Genomic DNA, 15238 nt, shown 5'->3' on the forward strand with positions numbered 1-15238 from the left:
CACATCTGAGCCTTGCCGATGTCAATCATCTTCAGCCTCAGTGTGGTAATGGTAGAGCTACTGCTCATTACCATATCATCTCTCTTTGTCTGACTCCTACCGCTAAAGACCTGTCAGGAAGCCCTCTGATAGCGAAGCTATCTCCGGTATAGTTCTTGGGATCATTAGAGCACGCAATCCCCCCCCCCCGCCAGGGCAAGGTGGAGATATGAGGGAGGGATCTAAAACATAAAATTTCAGTTCACATTGAATAAATTGCACTACAAATTTTTAAAAAAATGAGTTTATATTTCCGTTAATTAAGTACAAGATAAAGAAACAAAACAAAATTGTGACGAGGATGCTTATACAGTATTAGGAAACTAAGGCTTCTCGACGAACTGGAAAAACATCAAAAATGAGTTGGCTTCAATGAAACTGGAACAAAGAAAATAAATGAAAAACGATTAATTTTATAATGAAGGAAAATATAGTAGTACAGATACATGTAAGTAGAACTAGCACGGGACCATACTGTCCTCCAGAAAATAATGTAATAAGTTTACCACAATTTACGCAAAAACATTTTAAAGGCGTTTACGTTCGACACATTTAATAATAACTCTAATTCGTCCACCCATTTTTTAAAAGAAATTTCGTGTGTATTACAATTGTCTGACTATCATTACTTTTGCGTCATTCGTCGTATTTTTACATCTCAAAAATTTATCCCAGTTTTTATCTTGAGAATCTTCGTCAAACTTGATATGATAATAGAGATCATCAAGAGGAACGTTCTTCAACTTTTTTTCTTAACGATCTTCATTGATGAAAGAAAACTAAGACCTTTTATATGCTAAACATTGAAAAGAAGTCTTTCGTAACTTTTGTTGTTACACCTATCGAATCAGTTCAACATTTTGCTATAATAGAACATTCAGAGTAAATGGAAGTTGTAGGAGTAAGGACAACCCATTCTACAGTCGACAATAGAATAAACAACGAAGAACACTGAAGCAGACGATTAGCCAATCAAGATGTCCAGAACAATTCTTAGACAGCTCCCAAAATGGCTTCTAGATCATTACTCATATAATTTCCATTTACTCTGGCGGCAATTCGTTTATACTGCCGCCTTGCGAAAAAAAAAATAGGAACTTAATTTCCACAATTTGCTTTTATTACAAAATTTAAAAATATTCGCAACAAATGCATGTAGTTTGGGTGGCTGAATGTCTTTCCTGACCAATGAAGATATGTGAGTATTCGGTAGATGAAGAGGGTAACATAGTGATTCGCGCAAGGCATGATTAGTTGCAGAACTCCAGGCTTAGTCCCACATTTTTCACTCTTTGAATTTCGCAAATTAACATGTTTAAGAAAATAAAAAGAAAAGAATGGAAGACAATATACCTACAAATTTAGAAATTGTCAGACACACATTCCTTACAGGCATATAGGTATTGGCGCTAATTCATAGAATAATAGAGTAAAATTTCACATTTTTCTGAGCGAATGTGTGAATTAATCATGCAACTGAATATGCAGTTAATAGCTTAGATAGTGAGAATATTTATTAAAAGTATTGTGCACTCACGACGCATCGAAAAATCAGGGTCTATTTTATTATATTCATTGTAGGTTATTTTTATATGACGAGATATCAACAATCAACAAAAACTACGTAATATCTTGAGACTTCTGGTACATGTTGATGTAGTGTTTCTAGTTTTGAATTGAACTTCATCCTCTCTGAATCAAAGAGAAGAAAGCTCATTACAATAGGCGATGAGGAATATCCTACAAGAACACGATTTGGGCAGGGCACGGTTAGTTGCAGATCTACTTTCAACTTCCGGCTCAGTCTCTATTTTGGGACTCAGTAATATAGCGTTCACCTCTGGTGCATGGGGTCCTTGGTTTGATTCCAGCTCGCACCAAATGAGTTTTGTGGTGGACAAACACCGTGTGAGTAGGTTTTCTCAGGGTTCTCCCGTTTCCCCTACTTTTTTCATTCCATTATGTCATTCATTTCTCATCATCACCATCTCCTTTAGCCTAGCCGGCATAACTGTGCTACGTAAAACTTAAAGTTTTCATTTCATTTCCCATTTTCACTCTGAATTTCGTAAATGTACATGTTTATGAAGAAAGAAGAAGAAAAAAACAAAGACAATATAGAAGACAATTTAGAAATTGTTAGCACCTTCCTTATAGGTGTAGAGTTATTGGCGCTAGTTCATAGAATACGATACAGTAAAATCTCACAATTTTGAGATTTAGCTTTGCAAAGTCTCGATCGAAGGGTTAAGAGCCAGACTATACTATTATAAAGGCAATTTTATGACAATCGATAAACCTAAGATAGAGTAAGTTTAGCCAAGGAGGCTTAATTGGTACCTCGATATCCAAAATGAAAATTTAGGAAAAACTGTTTTCATTTTATGCACAGATTCTACAGAGAATTATTCTTTATTTAAATAATTTAAACTCTTTTTTACTTACAATGGTGAGACACATCTATAGAGACGGAATCAAGGGACATGATATCTTTAATTTTCCTTTGGTTTTGCAAATTATGCATAGTCAGGGAGTAAAAGTGAGGGGGAGCGCGCGGAAACGTTCTCCTCCCTCTTCCATAAAATATCTATGGTCCCCTACTTCCTAAAAAAATACAATGGGCAAGGATAGGTAAGGGGGACAGCGTGACGTCATCCGTCCCCCTACCTTCTCAGATTTTACCTCTGTGCATAGTAAAGTATAAAACATACGGGTTTCCCCACTTCTAAAGTTTGCTGATGCTACGGACCTGGAACGAATGGTATTTAGATCCCACCGATCACGAAAGTCAGAATTATTTTTTTAAATACAGTATAATGGGATACGCGATGTTCTGACATCTCCAATTTTTAAAGTATCAGTTGGGAGTTTATTTAGTACGTAGTTTTGTACCAGGGAACTTTAATTTTTAATGTCTATTCTTAACATATCCACAACCACTAACGACAGTTCCATAGGAAACATTTCTAGAGATGAGTATGAAACACTTTCACGAAAATAGACATGCTCGAACACAGTGATAAATAAGGTAATACTGTGCTCTCTCGGTGCCTCTTTCGGTCATGGTTTAAAAGATTTCACAGAAACTCTGAATCCTGCAATTTCTTAATTGAAGTTTACATTATTTTTTGAGCATTACGCACAATGACACAGACAATTACACTAATGATAATGGTAGTCAGCGGTAATGTTTAGGAATGTTTCTTCGCAGAATAAACAATGCTTACGTCAGTTATTTTGAACCAATAATTATGTATAACAAAAAGTGCCACATAACACAAAATGATTCATTTGCACAGTGTTATTGTCTTTTTCTTCTGTTTATGGGAACTTTCTTGAATGGAAGTGCTGAAACAGTTTAAAGAAAAGAAAAGAAAGAAAACTGTCAAACGTGACAGGAAGAAGATAAAAGATCTAATTGGAGCACTTTGAAATATTTACCATTACAGTTTGTTATTATGTGATGGGAAAGTTGGATGGCACAGAGATTGCATAAGCAACTACAACTGTAGCTGTCTATTTAATATGTGTACAGCTAGAATATAATGTGCAGCTGACAGCTAAGTTCACATTATGAATATGTTTATGTGTGAACATGGCCGTGAAAATGTGCTTCCTTTTTGTTGTAAAAAGGTGGAAGTACAAACGTGACGACACTCATATAGGTATAGAATTATCATATGAAACAAGTAAGGAAAATTGAAATACAGAGTGAGGATTCATATGTATGTGTTGGTATAAAATGTTTACACTTGCGTAATTTAAATGAATAATAATATTACTAAGCGTGCGAATTATCTAGGGCAGTGATGGACAAACTTCTTTAGGAGAGGGGCAAAGTAAAAAGAACCAGTTGATAATGCTCACAAAGAACTTAAAAAGAATTAATTTTTCTTATTAACTTCTACAGGCTTTATACCAATTGTTCTATGTACTTTATTTATTATACTCATTAAACAATTCTTATAATTTATTTTCAGTGTTACAAACTAAAGATGCTACATCACAAACATTTAAAGTTCGAAAATCTTTACAGTAATAGCACGCGGAAGTTGCCTTGGAAATTTAAATATCGAATAACAATATAGAATTTAATTTAACCTATTCTTCGGTACTTTGTTCCCATGATGTTCGGCAGGTACTACTAAATCTTCTGCTTTCAAAGGCTCCAACCTGTCATGTTATGTCGCTGTCTTGACGTACGGTACAGCATTCATGCTGTTTTATATATATATATATATATATATATATATATATATATATATATATATATATATATATATATATATATATATATATATATATATATAAACTTATGGACTGTGAGCTGTCTCTTCATACTCCTTGCTCGGTTGCTACATAAATTGATGCACCAATGATGTTTGTTTTTTCTCCTAACCTCCCTTCTCCGCAATTACAGAAGAAAGACTTCTTCTAGCTCTTTACTAGTGGGTAACGTTCCCATTATAGCCGACACGTTCCCACGTTGAATGGCTATGCTTATGCGTTGAATCAGGAAACTTTTTGCTCGATTATCTCCTGATTTAATTGATAGACGGTAGTCGATTTCTTTTATAAATTTGAGGCCTCCTTCTTCCCAAGAACCGCTAGACTCAATTGCTATTGCGACAAAGCAATAGTTATCGAGTAGATTGCTATATTTATTCCTTTTTTCTTTCGCTCTTCGAGCAGCTACGAGTCCAGCTTGTACTGAGGCATATTGTAGGTTGGAGGGGGCATAGGTGTCTGAACATGTGAAGTCCCAAATCAATGCCTTTCCTTTCTTCCAAGGTAGTAATGTCATACCATCGGGTCTTTTTCCGTCAGATCGGCTGCATCCAATCGGTTCCCTCACTGCTGGGATCCCTGCTGATATTAATGCTCTTAATATTATATCATTTACACTTGAATGACGTGGGTGTCTGCCTGCGCTGCTTTTGCACGACAAACCGTGTAATCCTTTTTTATCTACAAAGGTGTTACAAATGGGGCAGTGGTGTGGTTCACATATATCTGCTCCCAACCGTAGTGCAACTGATACTCGGAAGCTCTCATTGGATAGGTGTAGGCCCAGAGATGATGATGGTAGAGCTTGAAGCCATGCTCCGTTTTCTGGGGACATGACCGCTAAAAGTCTGGCTTTATCTTCGATGTTATTTGTAGTCTGCAATAAAGAAGCTGCGTGGCAATTAACGATGGGCTCGTCCCAAGCCGACTGATTGTTACGTTTTTCGAGAGCCGGAGGGTCTAACCCAACTAAATTTGTCCATTTAGCTATGCAGTCCATCACATCTGGATTGGTGATTTCGTCGTTATCCCATTGAATTCTTATAATTATATATCCATTTATAATTTCCTTGAGTACTAAATTTTTTCCACACGTTTTGTTTGAGAGTTCTGTTAAAATGTTCTACGATATGTTGTTTTACGGAGACACATATTCAACTTGGAGGGCTCAAAATTGCAAAATACCATCACTCTATGACTTATGCTTCCCGAGATATGGCTCCTTAAATTTCTCGAAATTCGAACTTTTTTGGCCAATATATCGAGAACGGGAAGAGTAACTCGAAAAATTTCATATTTTTTTTTTTTTTTGAGATAGTTTCTGATGCTCTATCGAATGGAAGGCTCAACATTTTTTTAAAAAAATCACAAATAGCACACACACACACCCCACACACAGAGGGACATAGAGAATTGAGTAACGAAACTTTTAAGTTCGTCGAAAATCTTTATGAGAGCCAATATAATTTATTAGAACGACAATGATACGGTACATGTTCTAAACTCTGTTATTGATTAAAAGCTTATGAAGGGGAATATGATTTGAATGAAATCGTAAATATATTCCTAAAAAAAAAATCTCATAATCTGATTCAAACTGGGATGCACTGATTCTCAGAAATGAAGTTACAATTTGTCAAAGTAGGAATCATTTTGTAGACCAGATAGAGCGTATGGCGCCCGGGCCGTTGTTTGCTCATTAGGGTCTAGTGATCTATAGGATTAGAGGGTAACTCTGTTCTGCATTACAGCATACACAATGAAATAAAGTTTGTCTTCTCACGATTATGTTCTGTAGGGGAAAGAAAATGGACGATTAATAAAAGCGAATGATTATAAAAGAATTATTGGAATGAAAATGTGCGAGGATGGAGCAGAATCTCGAAAGAAACCCCACGGACTTGATTGTGCACCACAAAGTCACATAATTTAATATTGAACGTGGGACCCCTCACACCAGAGGTGAGCATTCTACTGGCAACGGAGTATATACGAAATTAGAGAAAAGATGGCTCACCCGTTTCATTAAGGGGGTCAAGGGAGATCAGTTACCACTCGCGAATTTGATAAACACATACATTTTAATCAATATAGATATATTAATATACCGATTTAAAAAAAAAAACTTGTCGATAGAGAGTCTTGCCCCCTTCCTATTCAAAGTGAAACACTGGAAATGAAACTATTGAGATGTCCCCTTACCAACAAAACTCTCTACCTTTAGTGATGCACCAACTTATATCTACGAGCACCTTCTACGGCAATTAGTACTGTACACTATCATGTCTCGTGTTGTGTACGCATACCGGGTTTTATCCCATGGTCTTTAACAGACTGCAATGAAATTGTACACACGTTTCCGGTTTTATCAGTTTTATCTGATAAGTCGTTGACAAGCTGTCATAATGTACAGGATTGCGTGCACATACACACACACACTCACACACAAAAAGCAATGTTGTCAGATGGAAAATACGATATTTTCTCTTCTGCTTTGTTTGTATGGTTTCTTCCTGTTCTGCCTAATGACCCTCCAGCACTTTGCAACACTTTTTAATCTAATCTTATCTTTAGGCAGAACAGGAATTTCTGTTGTGCCTAATTCACGCAAAAGGGATATTTAAATTTGAGGGAAATTTATTTGTACCTATTTCCCCTTGATTTTCAAATATCATTCCAGAACTCTAAGTAAAATTTTAAGGTACGAGTGAGGGTTAGTTAGATTGAACACGCGAGTGGAACGAATTGTTTCATGTGACCAAATACACCTAAAAATCATTTTTAGTATAACAAATGTAGTGAAAGTGTCCGGTATAATGTAAAAAGCAAAACACTACAATTACGTTAAGTAAAATGACCTACACAATTTATTAGATATAAATACTTCCAAATATCTACAAAGGAAACTTTAGAAGAACAAAGTTTGCTCTACAATAACAAATTAAAATATCGAAAAGGAAATACGGTTTTAACTTCTAAAGTCACATAATCTTGTCAATTCGAAAGAAAACTTCGAAACTTTAAAAATCATACTTATAAGCACATATACTAAACTCACAAACAATCTTCATTGTTATAAATCTAAACAATAAGCTACAGCGTCTACATAGGAAATCTATTAATACGGTATAAAAGCCCTTCATAACGTAACATTTTCCCATCATACTTTGAATTCACAAATACTGCCATTCTGACTTTATACTGTCGACACTAATATTCAAATAGTACACCCTCAGAACTTTGCGTTTTAAACTTTCACCCTGACTTCACACTTAAAACATAATTTCATTTTAAACTGTGAGTCATAGAAATTCCAGCTTTTTCCATTGGTAAGATCACTTTCCGAAATAGTGAACAAATGGTGGTCTGTGATTGGCTGGAAGCGCTGCCCCTCCTGCAATCAGAGTTTTTTAAAGTACGTTAGACAGAAATACAAATAGATGGATATGTCATTATTGAACCGCGAGTTCATGATTGAGGATGGAAACTTCACATAGACAAGAAATACAGACGAGAGCTCCAAAATTCGTGTTAGCTGTGGCAGTTAGAAAATTTCAGTGGCAGAAAAGATATTACCGGCCGAATGAAGTTTCAGCAGCAGCAGTGGTAGAACGAAGAGAATGTGTCACACTAGTAAACCTTGCGGTGTAAAATGAGGTGCTGTCAAAATCATACACACACAAAGGAATCCGTCTTTTGAGATAGGTTTCCTTAATAATAAAGAGAACGTCAAAAACCACGGTATCTTACACACACATGAATAACCGGGAGAAATAGTATTACATTGCGTCGGTCTGTCCCTCTATTGTGGACCAAGAATCGCACTGGTAATATAGGTTGTACCGGTTTTGCCGACAGCCGACTGACGTGGATGCAATGCATTTCTCTTGGAGTGCTGTAGAGGCGGAAACACGGAAAATTAGAGGAATCGATGTCCTTTTTAAGACCAAAATTCTATTTTAGTACTTCGGCCCTTTCTAGAGCCAAACCCTCAACAGAAGACAGAAATCCGTTCAAGATGTCGAAACAGAAGAAACCAACCAAGAAAAGGGGGAGAAGAAGAACCCTATCATGGAGAAGCAACTCACAAGCCAAGATCAGCAGCATCCAGAAGCAGATAAATGCCTCGCAACTGACCCAGAAACCGAGCAGAGGGAACTGCAACCGCTAGTAATGTATGGTATCGGCTCTAGATTTAGAACGGGTAAGGAGATGGAAGTTATACATCTCAGAAAACGTCTATACATGTTAGCTTTCCCGACTTAAGCAGCTCCTGAAATATTTCTACATATCTTCGAGGAGGAAGAGATTGGTCTATGCACGACGTTCGGCAACCAAGAAGATGTCGAAAGCTCCGAAGGAGAAGAAGAAACTGGCCCTGTTCAGAGCCAGCAAGCTAGACTCACACAGGAAGAAATCTCACAGGTGAGAAATCACAATGCACACACACAGAGAAACCAAGCACAGGTGAAAAACCAAAACCCGAAATAAAACGACAACCGGCAGAAGAAAAAACTGACCCAGATCATCATACGTACTATATCCCACTAACCCAACTTTCCCACGAAACTACAGACATATAACAAATTAAACTCATACCCAGCTTCGTGTTCTATCTTCTTTCTTACTCTTCTTTCCTTCTCTAACACACACTGTCCGGTAAATGTGTAAGGATAAAAAATGTGGTGTCATAAGAATCCACATTTTCGCAGAGGAGTTATAACTCCTGATTCCAGTGAATAACCGGCTAAGTCGGGAAAAGTAAATTTTACAGGAGAGCAGTTTAAAGGTAAATTTTACAACAGTTACCTGGCTGATAACTGAGTTTTTGACACAACCAAATACTGTAACTTCCTCAATTTTACGAATTCGCCTTAGCCGCTTCTACACAATGTAGAATACACCAAAAGAAGCTTATACCTGTAAAATCTCAATTTTTCAAAAAAAAAAAAAAAAGTCTACTTAGCAGGTTATTCACTGGAACCAGCCATATGTCTTTATGTTACTGTTCAGTTAGCTGCACGTTCGCTTACCAGGTCCAAATTTCCTTGCTGAAGTTATAGATGGCCAACAGATATAGATATATTCGTAGTAAAATAATGATGGTCTATGATTGCTAGTTTAATTTCAGAGAAGCTGAAACGATATAAGAAAATCAAGAGATCCTGAAAGCAACTGGAATTGTCGGGAAAATAATTAGTATTAAATTTCCCTTAAATCTAAATATCCCTTTTTGCGTGAATTAGACAGAACAGGAATGCCTGTACTGCCTAAAGATAAGATTATATTAAAAATGTGTTACAAAGTGCTGGAGGGTCATTAGGCACAACATGAATTAGGCAGAACAGGAAGATACCGTTTGTATATGTGTATGACAATGAACAATTCTATTCTATTTACCGAGTCCAAATATTTATCAGGTGATTTCATTTTGTTGACGATACAATCAGAAACAAAATTAAAATCAAGAGCAATTGGGAAAGGAGATATCAATACACAAAGAAAGGAAGATTTGAAGAGACATAACTTCATATTGAAGCAGTATGAGATGCTTGAAGATGATACATATTCAGCACATGAGACAAGGAGGAATAAATTTCTAATAATTGTAGGCTTAAAATAGAAACCAAGAAAATTTTAGCATGGGGATTGTGGACAAAAACTTGGTTTTGAAGGTATCTTGACTTGTTGTATTTACTGATCAAATTATATTTAGTTAATCTTCAATTTAGCTAATTGTATAATACAAATGTAAATTCTGAGATTTAATTTTGAAGTAGTACCGTAGTGTTAATTGTCGAACTTTACAAAGATTATTTATGTCAAGAAGGTTAACATTGCTAATTATGTCAAATTTGTATTTTATTTCTAATTTTTGTTTCTATCTTAGTTTCAAGGAACACCTTGTTTTCGCACATATTTTAAAGCTACCATTGTGGCAACACTGGACAAAATTCTGTATTCAAAAATGCCAACAGAGATTTGTGCGCAATTTGGGATCTAGAGTGTGCGCAATCCAGTTTCTCCCCTTTAACCAGAGCAAAAAGAAGGGTGAAAGAGAAAATAGGAATGCATGAGATTTTTTCATCAATGTTTTGGGAGAGAGAAGGAAACCCTGGAAAAATTCCATAAATTCCCTTTATTAGTCATGCGCATGGTAAAATATTTACCACATTAACAAGGCAGAGGCAAACATCCAGGGGAAAGGAATGATGGGTTAAGCCACCAGAGAGGGACCTCGTGAGGTGATGAAACGGAGATAAGCCAAATAGTAGAAGAAACAAACGAGAAAAAATGGCCTAACCCGGAAATAATTGCAACACAAATGGTTTCTTTGTCTATCACTTCCAAATAGCGTTGCTAATAATATATTCAAAATCCGCTTTCGTAATACTGGGGGAAAGTCCGCCATCTTGGATTCAATATGGCGGCCACACCGAGACAAGGACTCAGACTTAAATGACAATATCTACTCACAGATTTAAGCTGAAAACTTCGTTCCTGCGCCATTTTCAAGATAATAGCATACCTTAAGAGATGCAAGTTTGCATGCCTCTATGTACCACCGCCATATTGAAAAATGGCGGCGATTATTAAAAATATAGTTTCTTTTTCAATTGGCAATAATGTTTTATTGGAAGATAACTCAGAAACTAACAGAGATATGCAGAAATTTCTTGAAATAAACGTAAAAGCTCATGATCTTAGCTTTCCAACGAGGGTACTTATGTTCGTTTATCTTACAAAGTAACGGAGCTAGTCGAATTTATGTGGCACTGGGTGTGCGATTTTCGATAATATGACTTTTTCCTCAGGTTCCTGCTAGAAGCTAAGTAGACGCAGTATACGGATTGACCAGTAAATAATTGCAACACAAATAATTTTTGAACCAGGATGTGTAACAAGGTTTATTTAGCTACATATTAAAAATCTTCTACTCACCTCCTTGGGGAAAGTCCTCCGAAATTTCGAAAAATATGACTTCTGAGATTTCGTTCAGATGTCGCTACAGATCGCGATAATCCATCATTGAAATGAAAGAAGATGTGAAAAATTGCTCAAAATTACGATATTTCTTCAGTCCTTGTTATGGTTAACGCTACATGTCTATTTGAAAGGCAAGAATTAAAACAGTGTAGCAACCTCTTCACTGAAAAAAAATGTCCTCGTCTTTACAAAGTTTACACCGTTTTCCACATTATCACAAGTTTCTTCCAGGCAATTGTCACTAATTTATATTAGTAATAGATCATGTTTCTGGCATTAAAACAGTGTAGCAACCTCTTCACTGAAAAAAATGTCCTCGTCTTTACAAAGTTTACACCGTTTTCCACATTGTCACAAGTTTCTTCCAGGCAATTGTCACTAATTTATATTAGTAATAGATCATGTTTCTGGCATGAATACCTCATGTCTCTATTGTTTTCATGTATGTGTATATATAATGGATAACAATTAAAACAGTGTAGCTATCTAATCATTAAAATGAATGATCATCTTCATAAAATTCTAGAATTTCTTTACACATTGCACAAGTTTCTCTCACATAATGCCCACATTCAATGTACAAACTATATCTACTTTGCACCGCATACGTGTATGTTCATACCTTATATGCATATTCAATACATAAAAACTACATTAATAACTAAAACTAATAATTTTCATTTTCAAAAACTTCAGTTTTGTCTCACATTATCAAAATATTTAACCAGAAACTGGTCACAAATTGATGTACAAAACTGTCCATACTCCTTGCATCAACACACCATACTGACATAGTTTTCTGCGGATATGTATATTTAGTAAATAAGCAGCACACCAACCTAATTACTAAAACAAGTCGTCTTCATTGTCAGAATGTTCTGATTCCCTTTCTACATTATCACAAGTTTGTCCCAGACACTGTCCACAAAATGATGTACAAAACAGACCATACTTCTTGCAAGAACACTTCATGCTTATACAATTTCCATGACAATTACAATGAATGATTTCCAATATATTATCAGGAGCAGTTTTCCTGTCCATCATCGCTGGAAAATACATTCCCTTATGTAGTCGCCATCCCCAATCTTCTGGTCGCATTTGAGAGGATAGACTCTTCCATTCCATGATTTGGTAGTAAACACGCAGATAATGATATTTAAGTGCATCAGGAGTAGGGGGAAGGTTTTCTGGTCGTACAAAATCTGTTGCTGTACTGATTTTGCTAGAAAACATTCTTATTCTTAAAGCAACAAGATATTCATCTTCCTTGCATTTATACAGCCTTGCTGTTGCCTGTTCTCCAGCACGAATAATTTCTTCTTTAAAGGCATTTTTAGAATTAAAAATAGAGATGGATTTCTGAAAGGCCTCATCGGAATTAGCTAGTTGTAATGCCACTTGTTTTCTTTTTCCAAAAAATCGTGATGTTGTATCACAACCAAGAAATACATGGATACATAGAAGACTGTTACAGAGTTCGCCAAGGTCTGTTTTCGTAGATTTAATGTCCCAAAGCCTAGTTTCTGTGTTATAAAACAAAGCATTCGTGTTTGACGGTGACAGACTTAGGAGAAGAATGAGCAGATCAGTATAATTTCCAACAACACAAGTATCTTGGTTTCGTGACTCTTGAATAGCTGTGTTGACTATCAGTGTGTCAGCATCCCTGTCTGAATACAAAACTTGAAATCCAACAGCAGAAAGCTCCAAACCCAATTTTCGAATTAGTCTCTCCCTTTTCATAGAAAGTTTCATTTCTGGAGAAAGGAGCACTTCAGGAGCGCTCAAACCTCTAGTTCTCCTTAGGTGTGTGCAATCTTTTATCGATGGACCACTAATGTAACCATCGAAAATAACTGAAGCGTCACTGAAGTGTGTCTTCATGTAAGAAACGTAGGACTCAAATACTGTTTTGAATGTATGATTCACTGGCCAATTGACCTGGTGGAGCAACCACCCACCGTCAATCACATATTTACAAGATGTTGGTGTATTTGAAGGTGAACTTGTCATTTTCCATAAAGCATTAGCCAGTGCTGATTTATTTGCTGGTCGTAGATTCTCATAATCTTCAAATAAAGTTCTTGGAACAGAACAAAGCTCATAGGAGAAAACGTCTTCTATATTCATGTTTCCTCTCATAGCAACAATTGCTAATATTTGGAAAAGCTTGTTATGTTCCATACTGATTGATCCGGTAATCGTATGTATGGATTTCTTGTCTGTCATTGTAATGGCTTTATCCTTCTTCGAAAATATGAATGAGTCTGACGAATTTTCCTTCATTTTCAGTAAAATATTTTGTCCAACACATATTGCTTTATCAACATTGACACGATCTTGGGCAGTTAAACCGTTCATAATATTAATAAGTTCCTCTTCAGTTCGGAACGGCTGACATAATGTTAAGAAATCAAGTATTTCTTTTAGTATCAGCTGCATCCCTACTCATCCTCTTTAATGAAATATCTCTATGCTGGTTGGTGTGCTGCTTATTTGCCATTTACTAAATATACATATCCGCTGAAAACTATGTCAGTATGGTGTGTTGATGCAAGGAGTATGGACAGTTTTGTACATCAATTTGTGACCAGTTTCTGGTTAAATATTTTGATAATGTGAGACAAAACTGAAGTTTTTGAAAATGAAAATTATTAGTTTTAGTTATTAATGTAGTTTTTATGTATTGAATATGCATATAAGGTATGAACATACACGTATGCGGTGCAAAGTAGATATAGTTTGTACATTGAATGTGGGCATTATGTGAGAGAAACTTGTGCAATGTGTAAAGAAATTCTAGAATTTTATGAAGATGATCATTCATTTTAATGATTAGATAGCTACACTGTTTTAATTGTTATCCATTATATATACACATACATGAAAACAATAGAGACATGAAGTATTCATGCCAGAAACATGATCTATTACTAATATAAATTAGTGACAATTGCCTGGAAGAAACTTGTGACAATGTGGAAAACGGTGTAAACTTTGTAAAGACGAGGACATTTTTTTCAGTGAAGAGGTTGCTACACTGTTTTAATGCCAGAAACATGATCTATTACTAATATAAATTAGTGACAATTGCCTGGAAGAAACTTGTGATAATGTGGAAAACGGTGTAAACTTTGTAAAGACGAGGACATTTTTTTTCAGTGAAGAGGTTGCTACACTGTTTTAATTCTTGCCTTTCAAATAGACATGTAGCGTTAACCATAACAAGGACTGAAGAAATATCGTAATTTTGAGCAATTTTTCACATCTTCTTTCATTTCAATGATGGATTATCGCGATCTGTAGCGACATCTGAACGAAATCTCAGAAGTCATATTTTTCGAAATTTCGGAGGACTTTCCCCAAGGAGGTGAGTAGAAGATTTTTAATATGTAGCTAAATAAACCTTGTTACACATCCTGGTTCAAAAATTATTTGTGTTGCAATTATTTACTGGTCAATCCGTATACTGCGTCTACTTAGCTTCTAGCAGGAACCTGAGGAAAAAGTCATATTATCGAAAATCGCACACCCAGTGCCACATAAATTCGACTAGCTCCGTTACTTTGTAAGATAAACGAACATAAGTACCCTCGTTGGAAAGCTAAGATCATGAGCTTTTACGTTTATTTCAAGAAATTTCTGCATATCTCTGTTAGTTTCTGAGTTATCTTCCAATAAAACATTATTGCCAATTGAAAAAGAAACTATATTTTTAATAATCGCCGCCATTTTTCAATATGGCGGTGGTACATAGAGGCATGCAAACTTGCATCCCTTAAGGTATGCTATTATCTTGAAAATGGCGCAGGAACGAAGTTTTCAGCTTAAATCTGTGAGTAGATATTGTCATTTAAGTCTGAGTCGATGTCTCGGTGTGGCCGCCATGTTGAATCCAAGATGGCGGACTTTCCCCAAGTAT

At 35.9% G+C, this 15238-nt stretch overlaps 1 protein-coding gene across 3 annotated transcripts in view; it reads right to left on the bottom strand.

Annotated features, from left to right (window-relative positions):
• Window positions 1–285: 285 nt before the first annotated feature.
• Window positions 286–15238, bottom strand: part of LOC145671873 (uncharacterized) — a 123619-nt gene continuing 108666 nt past the window's right edge. For 2 of the 3 annotated variants that reach the window (XM_081741103.1, XM_081741102.1), the window contains one exon: window positions 286–417. The gene's annotated coding sequence lies outside the window, so the exon portion shown is untranslated. Of the gene's footprint in view, window positions 418–9359; window positions 9463–15238 lie in introns of all 3 variants that reach the window. The other variant, XR_014128545.1, reaches the window with a different exon arrangement.

Source organism: Thermobia domestica, chromosome 15 (genome assembly GCF_964235325.1).
Source record: "Thermobia domestica chromosome 15, izTheDome1.hap1.1, whole genome shotgun sequence".
Taxonomy (NCBI): Eukaryota; Metazoa; Arthropoda; class Insecta; order Zygentoma; family Lepismatidae; genus Thermobia; species Thermobia domestica.